General features: G+C 48.2%; 1 protein-coding gene and 1 non-coding gene across 2 annotated transcripts in view; both read left to right on the top strand.

Annotated features, from left to right (window-relative positions):
- The window catches only part of Nos (Nitric oxide synthase), a 452,800-nt gene that overhangs the window by 40,382 nt on the left and 390,197 nt on the right, over positions 1 to 22,221 (top strand). The window lies entirely within an intron of this gene.
- Positions 13,245 to 13,316, top strand: TRNAT-CGU (transfer RNA threonine (anticodon CGU)). The gene has a single exon. It is a non-coding gene; the product is annotated as a tRNA-Thr (tRNA).

Below are 22,221 nucleotides of genomic sequence, written 5' to 3'. Positions count from 1 at the left end.
CTGTATTTCATTCTTACTCTTTATCGGATCTATAGAAATGCCTCGCTTACCGCACCCGGGGACTTATACTCTCTATTCCAGATTCATATTTTACACAATTAGCCCTATATATTGCAGCAACAGTTTTTAATTGCATGATACGGCGATTCCTTGGCGCGTGTGTTGCACCAGCGTCATCCTAGTTACTATTACCACGTCGCCTTGGCACCATAAGTCACCCGAAAAAAAAAAAAAATTCGTGCCGACTTAAGACATCGCGCCGCCATCGATGTCATGCATAGTCGTTGCACCGACATTCATCGTTGAGCCATCCGTCGCCGTTTCTAATAACACTTATGGCTGCCCTTTGACGTCTGTACTTTATTATGGCTGTCCTTTGACTCCACATCTTCGTTTTCTTCACTACCTCATTAGGATTGCAACTCAAATTGGAGGACGCCGTGGGCTTCTCTTGTTTACTCGCGTAACGGGTCTCCGACGTTGCAACACTCGTCGCAAACACCAGGTCGCGCAACTTGTTGGTTCCGCGCTCGCAGATAGGGACCAGAGTGATTTGAAAGGGCTCTCTCTCTCTCTCTCTCTCTCTCTCTCTCTCCTCGTTGCCAGAAGAGCGGTAAGAAGACCAAGGTCCCGGTCGGCCTTGACTCATGGCCGCGGGCTGGACGCCCCGCCAGCAGCTTGGCTTGGGGGGGAATTAAAGAGAAAGCGAGAGCGTCCGTGCGCGGCCGGGAAACGCAACCGGTCGCCGGGCAGCACCGAGACACGCACAGCACGTGTTTTGCCGCCGCCGCGGAAGGCCAGTTCGACTCGGAATGCCAGCAGGGGTGGCCGTGTCGCAAGCGGCTTGCCACCACCGCTAGTATCTAACCCAACTCTTCGGGTGCACACGCAATTCGCGATCGTGAGAGGTGCGCCTGGCATCGTGTCGTTTGTGATTCCGTCTCAGCTGCTACCCGACCAGACGAGAGTCTCTCGAGGGTCGCTTCCGCCGAGTCTCCCATCCTGATTTATCTGCGTGTGACAGAAGCGGCTTGCTCCTGGGCCAGCGTTGCTCCTTGACCAGTCTTGCACCTGGGGTCAGTCTCGCTCCTGGGATAGTCTGGCACCTGTGCCGCTCTGACAATAATCGCTCTTCTGCGAGGCATCACCACTCTGGAAACGGCTTTTGAGTAGTGCAGGAAGTTCTTGTGTTCTGCTGGAGAATCGCCCTTTTATGCAAATTCTGGCCGTTGTCTCTATCTCGCGTTGTGCGGATATTTCTGGTTGCCAGCGTGCGCTCCCACAGGCTATACTCTGAGCGCCGGAATAGTCGCCCGTGCTTGGATTACACCCACAAGAGCTCTCCGGCCACTTGTCAGCGATGTCCCCCATCGGAACATCCCAGTTTCTTATGGGAAAGGCCACTTGTGAAACGTAGCCGTGCTTCGGCAACGGCTGTCATCTGCGACGACCACCCCGTGGGCACTACTTAGCGTCTGGTACGCGTTGACTGAGAGAAATTAGTGTTTGCTTTCTCTCTGGGGGGCGTCTGAAGTGTTGTCATCAACAAGTGCTCTTTTTTTTTGTCGCATTGTTGGATTACCTTCGCTTCAACGAGTCGTCTTTCACGCGACGGCCACACACCACCGGATTTCGTCCCGTGGTTACGCCAACAGCTTGACGCTTCCTCGCTGCTGTAAGAAAGAGGATTAGTGCTGGCATCGCGAATGGTGTACTTGCGGGTGGTGTGCATATGCCCCTCTGGTTCCGAGTACAATCACTTGTCCTGTGAAGGGGTAGCGGGGGGGATTAGGATTGCTAAACAACCTTCAGCATTGGCCACCGTCTGCCTTTAGATTCGCCGGATTTTCAGCCACTGTACAGTTTACAATTGTACGCGTGGACACCTAGCACCAAGGTTCCTTTTTGCGCCAGTGGACAGCGCACGCGCAACGTCGACGCAAAAAGTGCCACCGAAGTTCGCTTTTCAACGACAGCACTTCAATATCGCCGAAGCAGCCAGGAAGACGTGAGAAATGGCGGAAGTGATATCAGCCAACGCTGGCAAGGATGCGGTTGACTGCGCTTGCCCTGTGATGGAAAACCCCTCGTCGGTCCAATCACCGGCGCAGGCTCCGAGAAAAGACAGTGCCTCTGGTATTGAGACAGCTGCGGAAAGGTCAGAGCTCTGGACATTTATTTCTGTTTCGATCATTTGAGCGTACAAAACTGAACCTCTGAGATAAACCATAGCTACACCCGCGTACCTATTTGTGGTTGCATGGTCAAGTTGTAAAATGGAAGCGAGCTTTCACGAGAATCCGGGCATAACTGTTTAAAGCCTTTCTTGTTTGTTTCATGTGCCCATAAGAGGTTGCGGAGTTTTAAAAAAAAAGAAGACATCGCTGAGAATTTAGTTTTGTACGGTTCACGGGTAGTAAACTAGATTTATGGACTCCAGAGTATCTCGCAAATTGTGGTATTTATGTATTTGTGCACCAACATTCGTAATCACTTTGACTACGAGAATACAACAACAGAGTGGTTATTGCCACCACGTCGGTGTGGCGTGTGGAAAAGTAAGTGACTGTTCACGTGCACATGTGAAATTGAAATAAGAAGCAATATACTGAAATTCTTCCATCGCTATATTGGGATGACGTCTGCTTTTATGGTTTGTGTTTCCAAAGAGTCAAAGTTGCGTGAGATCTTTATGTCCCTCTGTGGTGGTTTTTCATGCGCATGCTAAAACGAACGCGGATGTCCGCAAGGGGAGTATATGAGCGAGGAGACCTTGATGTCTGCGTTCTGTTGTCGACACGTGTGCGTGGCAATTGCGACTGAACGTGATCCATGGTTTCTATTTTTCACTGTGCACTGCGTACGCCCTCCCGAACAAATTTCTTGGCTCTCGTTCCTGTGTTGAAAGGTGTCTCAAGTCGTGCTCAATGCGATGCCCTTTTGTGGTTTACTCATCTTGCGAATGCCACGTTTGAATTAGCTATTGCACAAGCGTTATTGTCTACTTATCGCTTCAATCGCTATCATATTCGCCTGTGCATGAGGGTCTTCAACTGATAACGCGCACTTACGTAGCAGGTGCTTCGGATATCTTGGCACAGATTTCCCCTTAAATCTGCGAACCTGAAATTACTCAGAATTGGGTGTAATGTCATTTCAAGAGAGATGAAGTGTGAGCGAAGATTTAAATAATTGTGTGTGTGTGTGTGTGTGTGTGTGTGTGTGTGTCTGTGTGTGTGTCTGTGTGTGTGTGTGTGTGCGTGTGTGTGTGTGTGTGTGTGTGTGTGTGTTTTGGGGGGAGGGGGGGCTGGCAACAAAAGGAATGAACGTGGTGATACCTGTAAGTCATCCCAGAACAAAAAAAAAAAAACAAACAAAAAATTACAAGATCAGGCAACGTTCGCGTTAGTTACAATAAAACGGCGCCTTCAACCTTATATTAAGAGCGCTGTATCTTCTAGATCTCTAAAGAAGCACGTTCCCGTACCCTACTGTGTTCTGTCGGTCTCACTGGATCAAACTCGCAAAGAAAAAACATCATATTCAGTGTATGTAACATTCATCCTTGGCGAAGTGCCAACAGTCAGTGCCAAGGAATTGCGTGAAATACGGGTTTCGAACAACCTTCTCCCGCGGCCGCGTACATGTACGATTAATGAGTGACGATTGCAGCGCGTGACCATGTTTACAACATCGATAATAAATCTAACTCGACAAAGGATTGGGATCGCCGCCAGAAAGATCACCGTGAGGGTCGCTTGTTTATACAAAACGACAGAAGTTAAGCATATTAAAGTGGTTTTATTGATTTGCTTTTTCTGATTTTTTTACACTCGTAACATAAATACATATCAAGTTCAGACGCGCCCAGATATATACACAAAAGCATGAGGGGGCGCAATGCGTACCCGTCTGCGCCAGTGCTAGTTCCATCTCATGAAATAAGCACAAAACTGGGCAACTTGAAGTCACTGTTCGTTCGAAAGCGCACTTCGACAATTAAGATACGGTAAGGCACATTTGCCAAGCGCCATGGCTAGGCAATTGCTATCGTTTGAAGTTCACGAGAAAGAGCGCGAGTCCAGCCATGGTAGTAGAATGAGGTACACTATAGCTTTGTGCGGACGATGGAGACGAGACGAATGAAATGAATGTCTGCCCGGTGTATCACAATTGCTGGACAGCTGGGGGTTACCGTATATTTCGTAAGAAAGACTGATGCTTCAGTGCTTTGTCCTACTGTGCAAGGAGTGAGAGCTCAAGAGCTGTTATTTCTTGCGTTATAGATAGCAATGCTACCAATCATAGCGATGGCAACAAAACAGTTGCCTGGCTAAGGTATAACAAACGGGGACAGGTTTACATTGTTTTGTAACGCTTTGTTTATGTTGTAAGGTCTCGTTCTCATGTAAATATGACGCAGTTTACAAACGGGAGAAAGCCTCTGTGATCCAGTCCGATAAATTCACCGCGCATTAATAATAGCTGTGCTGGCTGAATGTACGGTGATTCTCGAGGACAAGGAAATCGCTGGGTCCCACTATGTAGGAATCAGTGATAAACGAGGCTTTCATTGATGATGATGATGATGATGATGATGATGATGATGGTGGTGGTGGTGGTGGTGGTGGTGGTGGTGGTGGTGGTGGTGGTGGTGGTTCTCTTTCATGTTTTGTACCCACTAAGGGGATAGGCCATGAATCGGGTGGATGTTTAGTTAAATGTGCGCTGTTCTTCACTTCTGCGTAGCTCAACCCTTCTCTCTCAATGCACTTCGGTGGTGCATGGGGCTCCTTAGTCCAGAAGCTCTGTGGCCGCGGCTCCCCGTTGTGCCCGCGTCACCAGCTCGAGCTGGCCTAGCGGGTCTGAGCTGAACAGTGGTGCCTCCCATTTTTCTGTGGTGGGGCATGGGAACGAGTGCAAGGGTGGGTGTGTTAACGCAAGCCTCACATGGTGTGATAGAGCGAGGCGCATTGATCACAATATGTGCACTTGTAGGAGTACTACCGAGTAGGGTGTATTGCGTGATATGAGGGTTTCATTTCATTTATTTGGTCATTCGTACATGAAGTTGTACAAGAAATTGTTGTGTACGCCTGCAGTCTTCGCTAGGCCACAGTCTTTAACGGTTGAGCCTTTTCGGATACATTCCCCGTGGAACATACCCCTGGCGCATACTCAGTCGCCCATGCGGTTACATTATGTTCAAGACGTACAGCAGCAAGCAGCACTCGCAAAGCAAAGTGGCGAACGGAAGCAAAGAAAGCCTTGCGTTTAAAGACCTTCTGAATTAGCGCAGCAAAAGACCAACAAGCACTGGGGGAAGAAAAAGACAAGCGCTGATGAGGGCAATTAGTAGTGTTTCCAGTGTTTGCTGTTCCTTCTTTCTTTCTTTTTTTTCTTTCTTTTTTTTGTGTTGTTTTTGCTGCGCTAAATTGCGTCATCGGCTATGCAAGGCCAAGTAGCCCAACATTCAATCTCCTGGAGTGGTCTGTGAAACTAGAAACGCGTGATTTAGTACGTTTATGTTGCTCTTAATCCTACAATTTGTTTTCTTTACTCATTTTAATTATTCGTAATGAGTAATAGAGCTGGTAAAAGATAACGAGCGCCTTATTACGTGGATGTATTGAGTCTGACGACGTCTTACCTCGGTTCTGCATGTGTCGTCGAGTGTTAGGCGAAAAGTCACGCAAGCTGGTCACTTAGCTCGGGGCTACGCTTACCTGCTACAGCATATTCTATATATTTGTCCCATATGCTTCATTTTTCTTTTGACTCCCGCTTTTCTCTCTCACAGTGTATAAGGTAGCAGACAGGCACAAACTGCGTAATGTGGTTACACTTTCCTCTTTATCCTTCTTTCCCTGTCCGTCACAGATGTTCATAAGCTAGAATCGCCACGACCAGACCGAGCATAGAAAAAAAGGTGTGGCCATTGGTCTGATTTCACTAGGGGGGAGGGGTATGAAGGGGGTACAATGATATCGACTAAACTCTAAGAATGTGCACCCACGAATTATATCAGTGGCACCGGGAATACGCGAGTGAACTAAAAACAGCGGAACCTAAAGTCAAAACTTGAGGTTCTGCTGAAGCGCTTCTATCGTATCGCATCGCGCATCTTGGCTTCTTCGAACGCTCATGCTGGCGTGTTTGCAATCCTACCGGGCGTCCAAACACATTTCTTGTGCGCGTCTTAGGTGTTTCATTTTCCTGCTTGATTTGCAGAGTGCGCGTACGACAACGTTTACGTAAAAAGAAATAAATAAACCCGAAAAAAAATCACTTCACACGCTTAAAGGTATGCGTGATCTGCACTACGGGTCATCTTTCGAGCTCAAAAAAAAAAAAAAATAACGCTACTGCGTCGAGATCAACTCTGCTGCGCTGAACACTTCGAAAGGAAAGGACTCTTCGAGAAGAAATGCGAGACTGTCCGCGAGAATCCAGGCACGCTCCTCGAGAAAGCAGCAGAGTTCGATTGCCCCGCGTTTTGCCAGTCGCGAAACTCGCTGATTAAAAGCTCGGACGCGGGACATGGGAGTGGGCGTAATAAACCTGGAGCTCAAATTAGACCGGGCGCATTCGTAAGGCTTCCCGTTGCCGTCATCTGGGGCCGACGTTCACCGCTATGCAGCGGAAGCGCAAAAAGAAAGCGGCAGGAATCGCAGCTCGAGCGTTCAATGCCCGGTGAGGGGTGTGTGCGCACTGTTTTCTCTCCGCTGGAATGCGCGCCGCGGACGCTGCCCGCAACTTCGCCCAGGTGGTCGGCTCTCAGCGGAATCCATCGCTCCCTTTCCCAAGTGTCCCACTCGTTCTTGTTCTCTTATTGCGCGAAACATGGAACACGTAATCCAACCTTCCGTTTGGCGCTGCGCGTTCGCTCGGTGGTCCGCTTCAATTATATGTCCAGCTACACCTGCGAGCCCCAGTGTGATAGTATGCAAGAACAACAACAACAAAAAAGAATAAATCGATGCTGCGAGACCTGTCGATCGATGTGTGCTCAGCGTACTTGAAAAGCGAGCTCGGTTTTCCGAGTCCCTCTGACCTACATGGTTCTTATTGCGCCGTGAGGTCTGTTCGATTAGTGCGGCGATTACGCGCGCTTTCAGCGCGCAGACATGGTTGTTTGTTTGGCGTGGTTCTCTTCCACGGGATATCGCCCGGGCAAGCAGGAGAAAAGTCGATCCAATAAGAAGCGCGCGTCTATCGCTATGGAAGCACACGAATAAGTAATTGCAGCGCTAACGTAAAAAGAAAAAAAAAAAGAACTGTCTACGTTTCACTCGCATCGGGTCTGTTCACCATACGCGCATGCGCACGTCACACGTGGCAAGGTTCGCCCTCAAACTTCTTGAGCCATGTGGTTCTGCTTGACCATATGGGACTATTTAAGCCCAACTACATGGAGTCACACGATCAGGTGGCAGTTTCAGTTGTTCGGCAGTAGACGAGCTATCGTATAGTGATATTCAGGTGGCAGTCTCTGTTTTCTAAGCGCCACCAGGGCAGCCTGCATTGGCCCGAGTAGAATCGACCTTTAAGAAAAACCCACGAACGACCACGTGACATTGGTCCACGTAATGCCGAATCGACGCGCGAAAAAGAAAGAATGAAAGAAAGAAAGAAAGAACACTCCGCGCGATCCGGCACTCAAACACAATGAAATCTCAGTGAACGTGTGCGTGCATAGTTAGAATATTTTACAGCGTATACCGGAACCACAACCTATTATGAGACGTCGGCTAGACTTCGCTTTGAAATGCCGTTTGTCATTATTGTCGTGCTGGCGCGTAGTTCGAGATCGTTCATCACGAGAGATTCACTATACTTTGCTATGGCATCGTTTATCTTCACTATTGCGAGACACGTGCGACGAGGCATACGCAGAATCCACCGTCGCACGCACCCTGGTGGCAGTTTCTTTCTCAGACCCGGGTCGAGTGGTGATGCTGCGCTGTCTAGACTAATTTGTCCCGGTCGCGTTGAAGTCCGGCCACCGCTGACAAGGCGCGCTATAATTTTATTTAGCTTCGCGCACACGGTTAGGGCAACCTCTCGTATAAAGAGCGGGTATCTCACACACGGCCCGAAGCCCCTGAGCACACACACACACGCACAGTGGACGTGCGCTCGCGGTCCACGCTCTGTTTCTCCACACCGCTTGTTGGTGGTTCGCCTTCTCATATGACGGCGACAATCCATCAGCATCCGCAAAGCCCACGCACAAAGCGCCGCGTAGCGGGGCACGCTATCGTGAGACGCATGTATGCGAATAGCGCAACAGCAGGCCGCGCGTGCGGCGGCATTGAGTGAGTACGGCTGGGCACGATATATAAGTCTAAGAAGGTCCTCGGGGAGCTCTTATTGTTGCGACCCGACAACGACAGTACGCTCTCCTGAGAACGCCCGCTCTACAACATCAATCCCCCCCCCCCCCCCTCCCCCCACCGCTGCTACGCCTAGACCTAACGGGCCTTTTGTGAGGACAGCTGACAAAGCGTCTACTTCCTTTACGCTCGTGAAAGCACAAAAGAGGATGCTTGCGCGTGCATACCCTCTGCAATGAAGTGGGCCCGGGGGAGGTCCGGACGGTGCGCACGGATTATAACGCGATTCCTTGCTCCCTTTATGCATGCGCGAACGGTAGTTCTCTCCCTTCCAACAGCGCGTCGCGGAACTCTGCTTCAGAAAATCAAATAAAGAATATGGTATTAATAATGAAAAGTGCAAAGAGAGAAACTGGAATGAAAAATAAGAACGATGAAGCGTACCTTTCCTTTTGAGAAAGTAGCGCCTCTTAACTTCGCAATGCGTGATTTGCAGAGCCGTAGTGATCACTGATGAATTGGTTGATTGACTGATTGACTTTTTAACTCCGAAAACAGCATACGAACTATGAGAGACGCTGAATCTGTACTGCCGAGAAAGCGAACGGCATAGCAGCTCGAATAGTTCGACGGATCTTCAAACGCCTGCCTCATGTGTATAAACTGGTGCTCAGTACTTCGTTTAGGCTGAAAGTTATGAGACGATGACATGGCGAGACGATGTCAATGAGACGATGACATGGCGATTGTGGACAGGGTGGAAACTGTATGCGCGATTCGGAAACGCCGTCATCCCATCAAGGCTTGTTCGGTGACTGCAGTTACAGCGTCACGTTCCAACAGAGCAAGCCACTTTCTAAATATGAGCCAAAGGGGCGTAAATGCCAATTTGAACCAAAAAGCCAAAGACTGAAGGATTCGGCACGGGCAATGCGCCGCGAATCATCCGTGCTACGTCTTCTGTGGCAGAATTTAGATGTGCATATCTATAGTAATATCAGAGTTGTGCGTGTGGTCTAGCGCACTAATAACCCGCCGTGGTTGCTCAGTGGCTATATGGTGTTGGGCTGCTGAGCACGAGGTCGCGGGATCGAATCCCGGCCACGGCGGCCGCAATTCGATGGGGGTGAAATGCGAAAACACCCGTGTACTTAGATTTAGGTGCACGTTAAAGAACGCCAGGTGTTCGAAATTTCCCGAGTCGTCCACTACGGCGTGCTTCATAATCAGAGAGTGGTTTTGGCACGTAAAACCCCATAATTTAATTGAATTTTTAGCGCACTAATATGTCTAATTTACCTGGTAACGAGAAAAAAGAAATGCTCGGAAACATGGTCACCGCCGAACAAATGATTGCAAGTTCCGTATATACCTCTGCTCTTCCAAAAATATCACAACGGGGCCTTAGGTCTATTGTAGCCTTTCGGACACCAGTATATATAGCAGCCGAAACACTCTCCAGGCCTTCTGCTGCGAGTTAGGGCCGGCTCACCAGTCTTCCAGACTACCGTGATTGCAGTGCTCCGTGACTGCTGTAGGGCTTGTGAGAGCCATCAGAGATACAGATTGCAAGAGTGCAATGTTTAAGTCAAATATAAGACGTTCGCATTTCGGTTCAAAATACGTAACCCACATAATAGGCATACAAATGGGTATAACACGGCGATTACTCTCGCGAAATTCCCCGACAGAGACTGGCATCGCCATTAAATGCTCTTTGTTCTCTTGCAGTTCAAACATCAGACAACGGGTTAATCGAAGACCATTCTTCGTGAATGTAAAGGTCAATCCGCCGTCCAATGCAAAACACCCGTCCCAAAACCAAACCTGTTCTCAGCAGCTTTGCTGCAGCGTCCAATCCACCTACTTTCACTTTTAAAATAGCACTTCACGCGTGTTCACGAACATACGCTGTACCCTTCAATTTAAGCTAGCATGGTTTATCGTTCTTGAGCTATGTTTTTCTTTCTTTTCACTCGCCCGTGGGTCTTCAGCGACATCCTAACACCGCTACTTTGGGCATGAAGCCCGCGACGTGCCTCGAGGACTGACGAAAAAAGGTTCCCGGCGCTCAGCAGCACGCGCCCGTCAGGTGAAATCACGCGAAGCACAGGAGAGATCAATGGATCGATCAATGTACAAGGGGGGAGGGGAGGGGCGGGGGGTGCGCCCGATACGGGTGCGGACAGCCGAGCTCACGCCGGTCGTTGATACCTGCGGCGTTAGCCCCGGCCCCGTTCTCCAGCTATAGCGCTGACGGCGACGCTTTTAAAACGAGCCGACATGGCCTGAGGTTCCCTCCTTGCCTGAGTGTCCTCTTAAAACCGACACCCCGCCCCTCTCACTTCCTTGTTCATCGACGTGACGGCGAGATGTTACTCAGGGAGCACGGCCGATGGAGGCTGAGCGCGCCCGTTAGGATAGGGATGTGTATTTTACGAAGAGGCACGGTCGTCAGATCAGGTGCGGCGCTCGTTAACGCGTGCTCTTTTTCCGGTCGTCGCGGTGTGGATTATGCTCGGCGGGGATCCGTTTAATCCTGTCACCTTAAAGAAGTGGGCTTCAGCGCGCAGGGCTGCGCGTGCGCGCATGTGTGCTTGCGGCTTCCTTTGCGCGACTTAATATGAGCGGAGTCTGGGCATAGAGGTCTGGGCGTCTTAAAGGCATTCCTGAGGACGCGCTGCTATTACTTGCACCGATATGTATACTTTGTGATTTGGCAGAATCGACAATCGATCACGTTATTGCAGCCATTAAATTGTCCTTGAATATATTAAGCTGCATGAATATAGTTGACGCTGTGCAAATCAGTGATGCTGTATATAACGGCTGTATACACGCGGATCTCCACTATAGGAGGCTGTATAGTGCATCGAGCGCCCTCGACTGAAGCCAGCCTTGTGCCGGAAGTTTGCGCTTCGCAACATTGCAGCGACACTTCGCGTGCTTACGATATTTCGGCATTGCTTCTTTTCTTCCCCTGAAATACCTGCCTGTCGTGCCGTAAACTATCGAATCAGTCTGGAGAAGTTCCTTGGGCAGGCGTGCAGAATTTCCTATCGCAGCGCCGTCAGCGTCGTTAACATGAGTGACGCGCGCTGAAGACACTGGTGATTAAGAAAACGTTTTATGTGGGGAAAAAATAAAGCTGTCGCATATGGGTTATTATTAGAGTAAAAGCTCTTGCCGGAGACGTAGAGACAGCAACCGCGAAGAAAAATTCTTGCGACCGAAATAATATTTCGCCACACCCACCAGTGAGTGCAGCATACGGCCTGCTTTCGCGACAAGCCGCCGCACGACAGCGCACTTCCGCTGGCTTTATCTGCGCTAGGCGAGCGAGGAAGCGGCATCCAGCAAATATTGTAGAGATCATCGGCTATACCTGATTGGGGATTGCTTGCAGTAGACTAAAGAAAATATATATTCACGCATAAACTCCTCCGGGAGTTGTCTAAGCATGTGTAAGCATTGTGCCACTTGCTCACCTCCACGCAGCCCGGTGTCATTATCAATATTATGAAACTTGATCCGACGAGTATAAACCGTTGTAGCGGTGCGACTATCGCCCCTAAAGCAGGCAAGGAAGGCTCACGTGCAGGGAGCGCGAGAAGAGAACACGTGATCGCGGTGTCGGCCGCTCCCGAGATCCCGCGCCGCCAACGATGGGTGGCCTCAGTGAACCGTGGCTACGGCAGCTGCCTCTTCGCGCCGCCTCCCACGCCCTCATCAACCCTCATCGGTTGTTATTAACCTTATCGAACATGGTCCGACGCTTGTTAACTCTTATCGGTCCTTATCAATCTGGAACTCCAGCGAAGCTGTTGCAAAACCACCAATACATTTGCTGAGGGGGGCATGCAATGCTTTATTGATGGTTCGGATGCTTGTTTTGAGCTTGTTCTTTATTGAAACGGAGGCTTTTCTGTGGGTGATTCCGATGAATGTATGCACCATTCGCTTCACTCTTCTGAGCGCTTGTAGCCTCTGCCTTACGTGGGCATGAAGCATAGAATTTTTTTATTGAATGGAATTTATTGACAGGAAAGACCATATCACCTTTTTTGCTTGCTTACGGCGGTATGATCCATTGCTTACGTGGGTACGAATCATTGCTTGCGGGGGTATTAACCACTGCATTCTTCTTACGTGCCGGATGGACAGGATTCTCGTTGGGTAGGCATAGAAATGCTTAGGCATTTAAAACGAGTAACATCGCAAAAAACAGGATCAAGACTTAGACAGCGCTACGTGTGCAGCGGCCGCTACGCATGTAGCGGCCGCCAGAAACATGGATTTCCTTCAGCAGGTACAAATGCCTAATATCGGCTTGCTACCTCGCTGAAACACTTTTAACCTTCAGCATTGCCTTTAAAAATGGGGGTTTACGTGCCAAGACCGCGACCTGGTGATGAGGCACGCCGTAGGGGGGTACTGCGGAAATTTGGGCCACCTTGAGTTCTTTAATGTGCACCTAAATCAGTACGCGGGTGTTTTCGCATTTCGCCCCCCATTGAAAAGCTGCCGCTATGGCCGGGATTCGATCCCGCAACCTCGTGCTTAGCAGCCCAACACGATAGCCACTAGACAATCATGGAGGCTTCAACGTTGCCTTTTCACAGTGAGCTGCATTACAGAATTTGCCGCACAACTATACAGTTTTCTTTTTTTTTTTGTCCTAAACACCGCGGCTCAATAAACGAGCGCACGTATTTAAAATAAATCGGCTTCATAAGTAACTACTCTGCTAAAAACAACAAATCGGTCAAATATCCGCGCAACGATCCCACGTTCCACGGCTAACACGGCTAACCCATGGCTAACCCACGGCTAACATGTCCCATGGCTAACACTCCCAGGGTTCTAGTAGGAAACATAAATACCAAAGAAAGTGGATGGGAAAACGGCGCCGCGGCAGCTCAATTGGTAGAGCATCGCACGCGTAATGCGAAGACGTGGGATCGTTCCCCACCTGCGGCAAATTGTTTATTTATCCACTTTCATTTCGATTAATTTATAATTTATTTAATTCATTCATTAAGTACAAGTAATTTCCCCTATGTTGTCCTTGGTGTCAATGTTTGTTGGCTTCTTATGATGTGCTTAATAAAGAATCGGGCCTCTTGGATAACCCCCTTTCTTCTTGTTTATATGTAAATATAGCACAAACCACTGTCTCAAACTAAAATGCATACAATGTCATACAAGCCTGCTATGTGCCTCGAAAGAAGAGCAGTGCGATGACACGTGCAATTAAGCACACGCACATACACACACAAAGATAAAAGCCGGAACGCAACGAATGTACTAAGGTAACGTCTACAGAAAGTGCGCTTCAACTCGCTTCCTCCTAGAAAAACTGACAGCTGCGTCCAATTCTTGTACTTATTTTAGCAGCGCTTGCGCTGTTCCCTTTCTTGCTTTCTTTGTTGGAACACGAAGCCGAGTGTCAACATATAACCGCATATTGTAGAGTATTTAACGTATGTGTATAATATCTTTAATTACACTTTCCGTTTCCCTTCCTAATGCAAGTGGGCTCTTGCAGGCCTTTCGCTGGTTTACGTCACAGATTACCTCTCAGGGTGCACCAGATTGCAGACTACGCCTGGTTATCATGTCTGTTCGTTGAAAGTCAGACTCCTTCTCTCTTGCACGCTTACTTTTCTGTTCTCTCCTTTTTTCTTTTATCTTGCCTTGCATTCCTTCATTCATTTATTTCCCTTCCTCTGAAGGCAGCAATTTGTAACGCCGCTTCAAACACTGTCTTTAGTGCTTCAAGTTGGGGGCAAGCGAGATCTTCGTGCTAGTCACGCTGAGAAGCAACGCTTCCGCGAAAAGCAGGCCGAAAAACGAAAGCAACTCAGAAACAACAGAAAAATAAAACAAAAACGAACGAATAACACGACGAGCGGCCTGGAATGAAGTTTTGAGCGTCGGACTCTGGTACCTCGGATGGCGGTGGCGGTCAGCCGCCGTTATTATTGCGTCGAGTATTTTTTTTTCTTTGCTTAAACGTGCTTGTGATGCAGCGCTGGGCTCACGATGTGCTTTTCTAATAAAGCAGTCGCAGCGTTTTCAGTGCTGTAGACACTGCAGCGGAAGGGCAAAGGCAAAATGTAGCGGTGGATCAGACATCAATGTCGCAAAAGTAAGTCTATCGCGTTTAAAAAATAAATTAGGCTGGAAAACAGACATGTATCTTATTAAAATAATTACCTGCACGAAAGATTGGAAAAACGGACGGCGAGGTTTTGCTCCGTGTGTCTTTGTGTAGCAGGTTGCTCATGGCTTGTATAGGACCACATTAGAACAAAAAAAAAGGACAAAATAAAACCGAAAAGAGAAACGCTTTTGCTGAGCTCTCACTTAATTTCTGCATCAGAGCTCCGCACAAGAAGTTTGGCTATGACAGATGTTAGCAAGCGATCGTAGAAAAATGTAGAACAAAATGTCTTAAAGAACCTCTGAGAATAACAGCGCGCGAAGATCTCATTTCTATCGCAGAAAGAAAGAAAGAAAGAAAGAAAGAAAGAAAGAAAGATTTTACACGTCAAAACGTCAAGTCCATCCTATTCAGTTTCACTTATCGTTTCTTTTTTTTTTTTTTTATGAAAGCAAAAGGGAAAGATTCTAGTTCTAGGATGTTAAGAACCGATGGGTATGCCATCAGCTCCTGTGAAATAGAAAAGAAAACAAACAAAAGAAGGGAGACTTGTAGTGCCTATGCGCCATCATCTGGCAACAATGAGCGTCATTTTCCACGTCTGCTGTGAGGCTTCTTTAATGTAAACCTCAAGTGATTCTCACAGCGAAGAAAGAGATACGTATTTAATGACATTAGCGAATACAGAAAGGCTAGGCCGGCCACGACTGCATGGCGTACAGTCCACGTCAATGCGATAAAAGATGCAATATACGCCTTATGCGCTAGCGCGTACAATCCACGAAAGGCGCGTCCAAATATGCTCAAGGCTACTTCGAAAGTTTCTTTGGGCATGCTTCTTTACTTGCATGTATATGCACATCGTTCCGTTGCTGCAAACATTGGTGTGGTGATAATGTCATCAAAATAGGCGTCGATTAGGTTCCAGTTCTCACGCACAACATTAAGGCGTTCGGAACCTGCAGCTTGCAGAGGCGCTCTTAGCTATACATCCGTTAGCTATACCTAACCGTTTGGGCCATAAAGTTATTCCAAGGTGTGCCCCTCAGCAGTCAAGCCTTTACATCCCGGCGTTGATAAACAGCTATCGTCCGAAATAAGCGAACCTTACCACCGCGTTGTTAAACATGGGCTCACATTCAAATCTCACTGACTGCCGGGCCATTGCATCATCATCGGCAGCGAAATAGCCGTCGCAGTAGCGCGTTCTACCCACGAACAATTTCAGCGTGTGTTTGTGCCTTTGTCGTGGCCTCATGCAGCGCGCAACTTCGTCTACTTCAATGCATTAGAACATTGGATTTCCACGGAATGTGTCAACTTCGTGAATGCACTTCATTGGCCTTTGATTGTGCCTTCGGCAACTACCTCGGCTATCTCGACGCGAGGCAGCTTTAACGTATCGTTTGTGGCTGGGCGTCGCTCCTATGAATGCCTACGGTTCTCGTATCGCTATATGATGATTGCGGCTACACCGAAGTACACAACCTCACCTATTTCCAGTCTTTCGGCCGCGCATTAACCACACGCAGAGCACCGTCCGGAGGTTTGAAAGCATGACTATGTAGTTTGTTTGAGGTTCTTAGAGAGACCCACGTGTAAGCATGTCTATGCGTACGCCATCGCTGCGGCTGTGCCAGAAAAACGCCATCCCTAATATATTTTGGGGCGACACGTAAGCCTACCGCAGATGTACCGCAGCAGCCTCGTAAACGGCTCCATCTGGATTACGCAAAGGTAACGTAACGCACCGACTGAAATAAAACCCAAGATGTGTAAGGTACGCACATCGACATTGCATACGAGAAGGATGAACAGCTTGCAGCTGCGTTGTCTCATAAATTATGACGCTGTGCTCGCCTCCAAGAACTTCGTAGTTAGCAAATGAACGCATTAGCGTTCACAGTGCGTGTAATTTGATGGGGAGGAACAGGTCACGCTCATTGGGATGAGGCCAGCGCGCAAGTAGGAACGAAACTATAGAGAACGAAAAGGCGAGCGTGAAGCAGGTAAAACTTTATCAAAAAGCAGCTGAAAACTCTTAATAAGCAGACCCACCTATGGATCCACCGAATATGTCGCCGAAATATTTCATATAACTAGCAAGCCCACGGAAAAAGGAATCGTCAAACGAATTTCGAACGCTGGCGAACGGAATGCCGCGCACTTGCCTGGCTGCCGATACCGCGGAAGCTGAAATGGAGAGGCTTTTTTTCTTTCTCTTCTTGTTTTTTTTCCTTACGTATATTTTTGTTATTACTATTCACTCGCGTCTTCTGAGCTGTAAAGTATTCTGCAAAGTCCCACGAACGTGCTTACTATGTAGATTTTGTTTCTCTTCCGCCCCACCTGATTTTCCGGAGGGAGGACTTGACAAACCCGAGCCCATCGAAACAAACAGGCAAACCACTGCACATCGTTGTCGTGCTTATACAGCGTAGACGAGACTGTATTTCGTCCCCCTTTTCATTGTAAAACAAGATCGTGCCCGCATATGTCTCTCGGTATTGAAATTCGTTACTCCGAGGATATCTCTCCCCGCCCTTAATTTATTTCTTTGGAAACGCTGTCCCACGGTGACGGCCCCCCAACCCCAGACCCAAGAATCAGTGAGCGAAAGTACGATGCTGCTGGGGGTGGCTATCGATTCGACCCTTCTTTTTTTTGTCGAAGCCCTACGCACGCGCCCGTGCCCGTCTCCGCATATAGCATATTTGTGCCTCCCTGTTTACTCCAGGTGCAGGTCGTCTTGTTCTTAACGGAGTCCGGAACATTCCGCTGCGTGCCTTCTGAGCATCGCACGCGAAGCAATCATGTTAGCGGTTGCCCCTTTCTACGCGCCTTTCATAGCTTTCTTTTTTCTTCTCGTGACAGCAATGCATACCCGGCAAAAACAACGATGTTTGCCTTCGTGAGGCGCAGGCGCATTTGGCTCTGGCGTCATATCGAACGATCCGTGCCAAAACTCGATGTTCACTCCGTGTTCGCGACTCGGTGACAAGCTTCTGGTCCGATGCGGAATATGAAATGAAATTTCCGTCGCGTACCACTGCTACCATGTTTAGTTTGAAACTGGAAAAAAGTAGCGGATGGGAATGCGCTGGGGAGACGTTGCAGTGGAGTATTACCTTGATTAAAGGATTTCCGTCGACAGTGCGTGTCTGTTGTGCGGGGAGAGAAAGTGTGACGTTCTCGGTGACATTAGGTAAAAAAAGCTCAGATTAAACGTTTCACTGATGGTACGTACGCAAATATGCGGCGACGCGTCTCCAGGCTTTGCCTCTTACGTGCATCAGAGGTCTACTTAACGCACGCAACACATCAGTTAACGTAGCAATGTTCGCACCTCTTAAAGGTGACAGTAGATACGCGAATTGGCACTGCCGGTCACGCACTGTGGTGTGCACTCTTTATTCGCACCTCTAAACTGGAGCAGTGAAAGTTACGAAGGTGTCACACTTCACGTGGAAGACGGGACAGTTACGCGAGAAAATTTGGTGTCGTTCTTCTTTTGGTTCACTTTCCTTTTCCTTTTCGATCACGTAAAAGAATAGCCAAAACCATAAAATAGAAAGCGCTGTTTTGTAGCTAAACGTTTCCCGCTGTATGAACTCTTATAGAGTTCATGCGTCTTTCAGCCGAACTGTCACATAAACAATTTCTTGAGTCTGTTCAAGAGAGACGGAGAGAGAACGAAATACAGAGACGGCTGAGCGGAATTACGTGCCGTTTGCTACCCTACTACAGGGCAGAAGAAATCAGGACGTAAATATCCGCACAAGAGATTTTTTTTTAATTTTTTATTTTCATTACACCCTCTTCCCTCGCCTCAGGTCGCCAGACAGCCGAGGTGACAAATGCTCCTAATGCTGCGTTATATATCACGTGACCGATCCGTGCCACTAGGAAAAGAAGAAGAGAGACATAACCTTACAGCGAACAACTTGACACGAGTCATGCTGCGAGTCGATCGGGATAGGTAATAAGCGACAGGTGGTGACGGTTGACTGGCCGTGGGGGCGGCTTGCCGCCGCAAAGAGAAAACAAAATATAAACGAAGCAAATGAAATAAAAAAAAGGGGGGCGGGTCCGGGGGCACGGGACAAGGATCGCTTTTTCCTTCCGCTGCCTTTCACTTTAATCAAGTTCAGCCGCGGCCGCGCGGTGCCGATCGACTCCCTCTTGAGGGAACTGCAATGCACGCATCCGCTCCCGCGCTGCGGTTCCTCTGTACCTCAGAAACCTTCTTTTCGTTTTGTTTTGTTTGTTTTTTCCTCTGCGAGAACCGTATATAGGCTTCAGCCGAAGAACGTTGTTTGCAGCGTGCTTGCGGGTGCGCCGAATTCGGATGCACCGCGGGGTTTGCGTATGTGCCTATATGAGGTTTGCTAGAAACGGTAGAGACCTTGGCCGGAGGCGACGCTGTTTGAGCGAGGGATTGGGGTTGCTTCGTCGGGGAGCAGGGGTTCGTGTTCGCGGGGTCATGAGAGAGGATAATGCCCTATGCGACTGTGTAGAAAGACAAAGCGAACGGGTTTCCCTATTCTGCACGGTTTGAGCAAAACACTATGTGGAACCGCAGTGTGCGAGGCTTACCTTCGCAGCCACGCAAAGAAGGGCACGCGGCGACGTCAGAGCGTGGCGCACAGTGCACCTAACGCCACCTGAACACGAACGACAACGCGGATCCGCCACCCGCAGAGACAACTGTCGGGAACAGCGCTGCGAGATGTGATCTGGAATCAGTTGAAAATCGGACGGACCGGGGTGAACGAGGTCGCTTAATTACATTTACTAATGTATCATGGTGTAATCCATGCACATAAACCATGTTGTGGTACTTGCGAATACGTTTATACAGTTTCTGGTTTCTTTCTACGTATGTTTGATCATGAAAGAGCCTGTATTTTGTGAGAGGTGTGGGCCAGTCTCCGTAGCCTGTGCCATTCACTATGATCCGCTCATGAAAGTCGCCTCCATCTGCTCCGGAAATAAGACAAGAAAATGGCCACTGGTTGCTTTTGTGTGTGTGCGTGTGCGTGTGTGTGTAACAGCTCTTACAGTTTCTTGTTTGAAGGTCGTATGCAAACTGGCACGAAACGTATAAGCCACCGGAATGGTGATTGAATGAGCTGCAAATCATATGTATATTTTCCAAGCAGGGCGCGACATCACATATCTCCCGCGCTATACTGTGCAAGAACATAATAATAATAATAATAATAATAATAATAATAATAATAATAATAATAATAATAATAATAATAATAATAATAATAATAATTCACAGCTGTCCGCGAGTGCCAAGTGTCGCGCCTGCGTATTTCCACAGCCGCGTTTCCGAAAACCAGCGAATGCGGCAAAGTGCCATAATGGAAGTAAAACAATTTATTTAAGCGCCGTGTTTACATTTTCCATTAGCGACCACGCGTTTACCGAACACACCTCCCTACGCATTCTGAAATCTTATATGCACCTCCTCATGTCACCGTATGTGCGAGCCAAGCCTTCGCTTACGACTCAAGTACAAATATTTATCCAGCGGACCTACGAAGACTTTGGCAAAAGGCGTTGCCCCGAGGCGTTACTACAACACACGAATTAACATACTGCAATTCTGCATCGAAAGACGCATACAATTAGACCAAGTGCAGGACCGCCTCCCCCCCCCCCCCCCTCCCATCTCTTAAGTTTGTGTCCCAGCTATATGGTTGTTGTCAGAGTATAACTAACTTCGTTATGTCACAATAGAAACACAAAAGTGATCGATTCCTTCCACTCACTCCCGCTTATCAACGCCCGGAGACACCACGTGACAGTCGAGGTCCTTCGAGGTATGGGACCTTAGCGAACAGTGCTTGATATCTTCTTCTGAGGGCCCGCTGTTTAGATTGCCTTTGTCGTGTTTGTCAAATCTGTTGCACTGCAATTTGCCTAATTAACAGCGCTGGTCTTCGGGGACACGGCGAAAGGAAAGCAAGCACGAGGTCCTTAATCTTTGTCAGAACCGTTTGCCGAGGCGACGGCCGTTTGGAGCTTTGGCCGGCATAAGCCTCGATCAAATATTTACGTTAGCGTCTCTTCCACCGCTTTACTAGTGTCCTGTTTCTTTTAAGATTGCTGTTTGTCTTGCTCGTTCTTTTTCACCGCTTATACTCTTCTTATAATGGATGGTCTGCTAAATACTTAATCCAATGCACAATGAGACTTCTGTTATATTTTTGTCTTGTTTTTATCTCAATATCACATTTGTTCTTCAGTCGGACTGCACCGTAAAAAAAAGCTCATTGCTGTTTCTTATGAGAAATGCACATGCATTCGCTTCGAAACTTTCGACAGTCCCCGCTGGAAGTACTGCAGCACAAGCGAGAGTTCACGAGAATTCGCGACACGTGGCGCGACTGCCAGGTAGTCGAGTCTGTCGCCTGCTAGTTTGGATCACCTGCTAGTTCCGTGCTGCTTCTTTTTAATGAGCTGTTATCACTTTGTAGTTAACGCATTTCATTTGACTGTGCGGTGTCGGTCTTTGTTTGCGCATGTGGTCTGCGGAATCCCCTTCCTCTCCTTATCTCTTTAATTTTTTCACCCCATTTTTCTTCCCAGTCTACAGGCTAACGAAAGGGAAGCTAGAGGGGTTCAATGATGATGTTCATTTGAATTTATGGCACTGTAGCGCCGTTTCTCCTTTTTTTTTTTTTTTAGGAAACAGGTGTACAGACGCGACGAGTCAGTTTTCACGGTGAACGCATGTTTCAAAAGCGAAGGACCACGGTGTCCTTATTGACCAAGCGACTTCAAGTGTTTTGCTTCCATGTATTTGTCATGACAGAAACGGGCGCTGTCGAGCGTATCTTCGGCATCTGTATACTGATACTGGGACAGACAGCAGTGCGTATTAGTGCTTAAATGCGAATACGTGAGAAAGATGTGCGTATTCAAAAATGTGTAGTTATTTCACAGTCGAGAGTGAAAAGATAAAATGAAGTCGGGCAGGCCGTGCATGATCCGTTTAAGATAATGAAGAGCTTCACATAACGAACGAGCGCGTTTCTTGAATACGTGTCTATAAACACGTCTTTGCGTTCACTTCGTGTTCGTTAATCCTGCCAGTGAAGATGAACCAACTATCCCAGCAATGGGAAGATCTTACGCACACAAAGCAATAGGAGCCACACGCAGTTCTATAGCGCGCACGTGCGCGACTGCAGGCTCTTTACCGCGCAAGATCCTCACTCTCTGGTGCTAACGTCCTTCTTAGTGACGACTTGGATACGCGTGTCAGTTGAGGTGGCCGCAGCACGTTAGAGGTTTTTTTTTTTTTTGTATTGAATGCACTACGCTACTACTAGAAAGTCACTTCCGGATTACCACCGTCATTCCCGAATCGTTTTCACTTTGTGGTAGCTATTCCTCTCAGAAATATCTGAGATGAGTATGCGCCAAGTGCAGACCACAGATCGATCGAACGAAACGCCGGGGAAGCTGCATGGAGCTTTAAGCGCCTTTTTTTTTTTGTCTTCGCTGTCAATTCACAAATCTTCGTGTGCATGCGGTAGTGTTCCAGAGGGTTCTGTGGCGGCCCGATGTCACATATGCGGGTATGGAGTTGTTCTTTTATAGTGCGACTGATCTGTCAAGCTTAACCTCCCTCCACGCCTCTTTGTTTCTTTTTGTGGGCGTTCGAACGTTTACAATACATCGGATAGTTTGAACCTACTG

Source organism: Dermacentor andersoni, chromosome 3 (assembly GCF_023375885.2).
Source record: "Dermacentor andersoni chromosome 3, qqDerAnde1_hic_scaffold, whole genome shotgun sequence".
Taxonomy (NCBI): Eukaryota; Metazoa; Arthropoda; class Arachnida; order Ixodida; family Ixodidae; genus Dermacentor; species Dermacentor andersoni.
The sequence above is the reverse complement of the archived record's forward strand: the minus strand, read 5'-3'. Positions and strand labels throughout refer to the sequence as shown.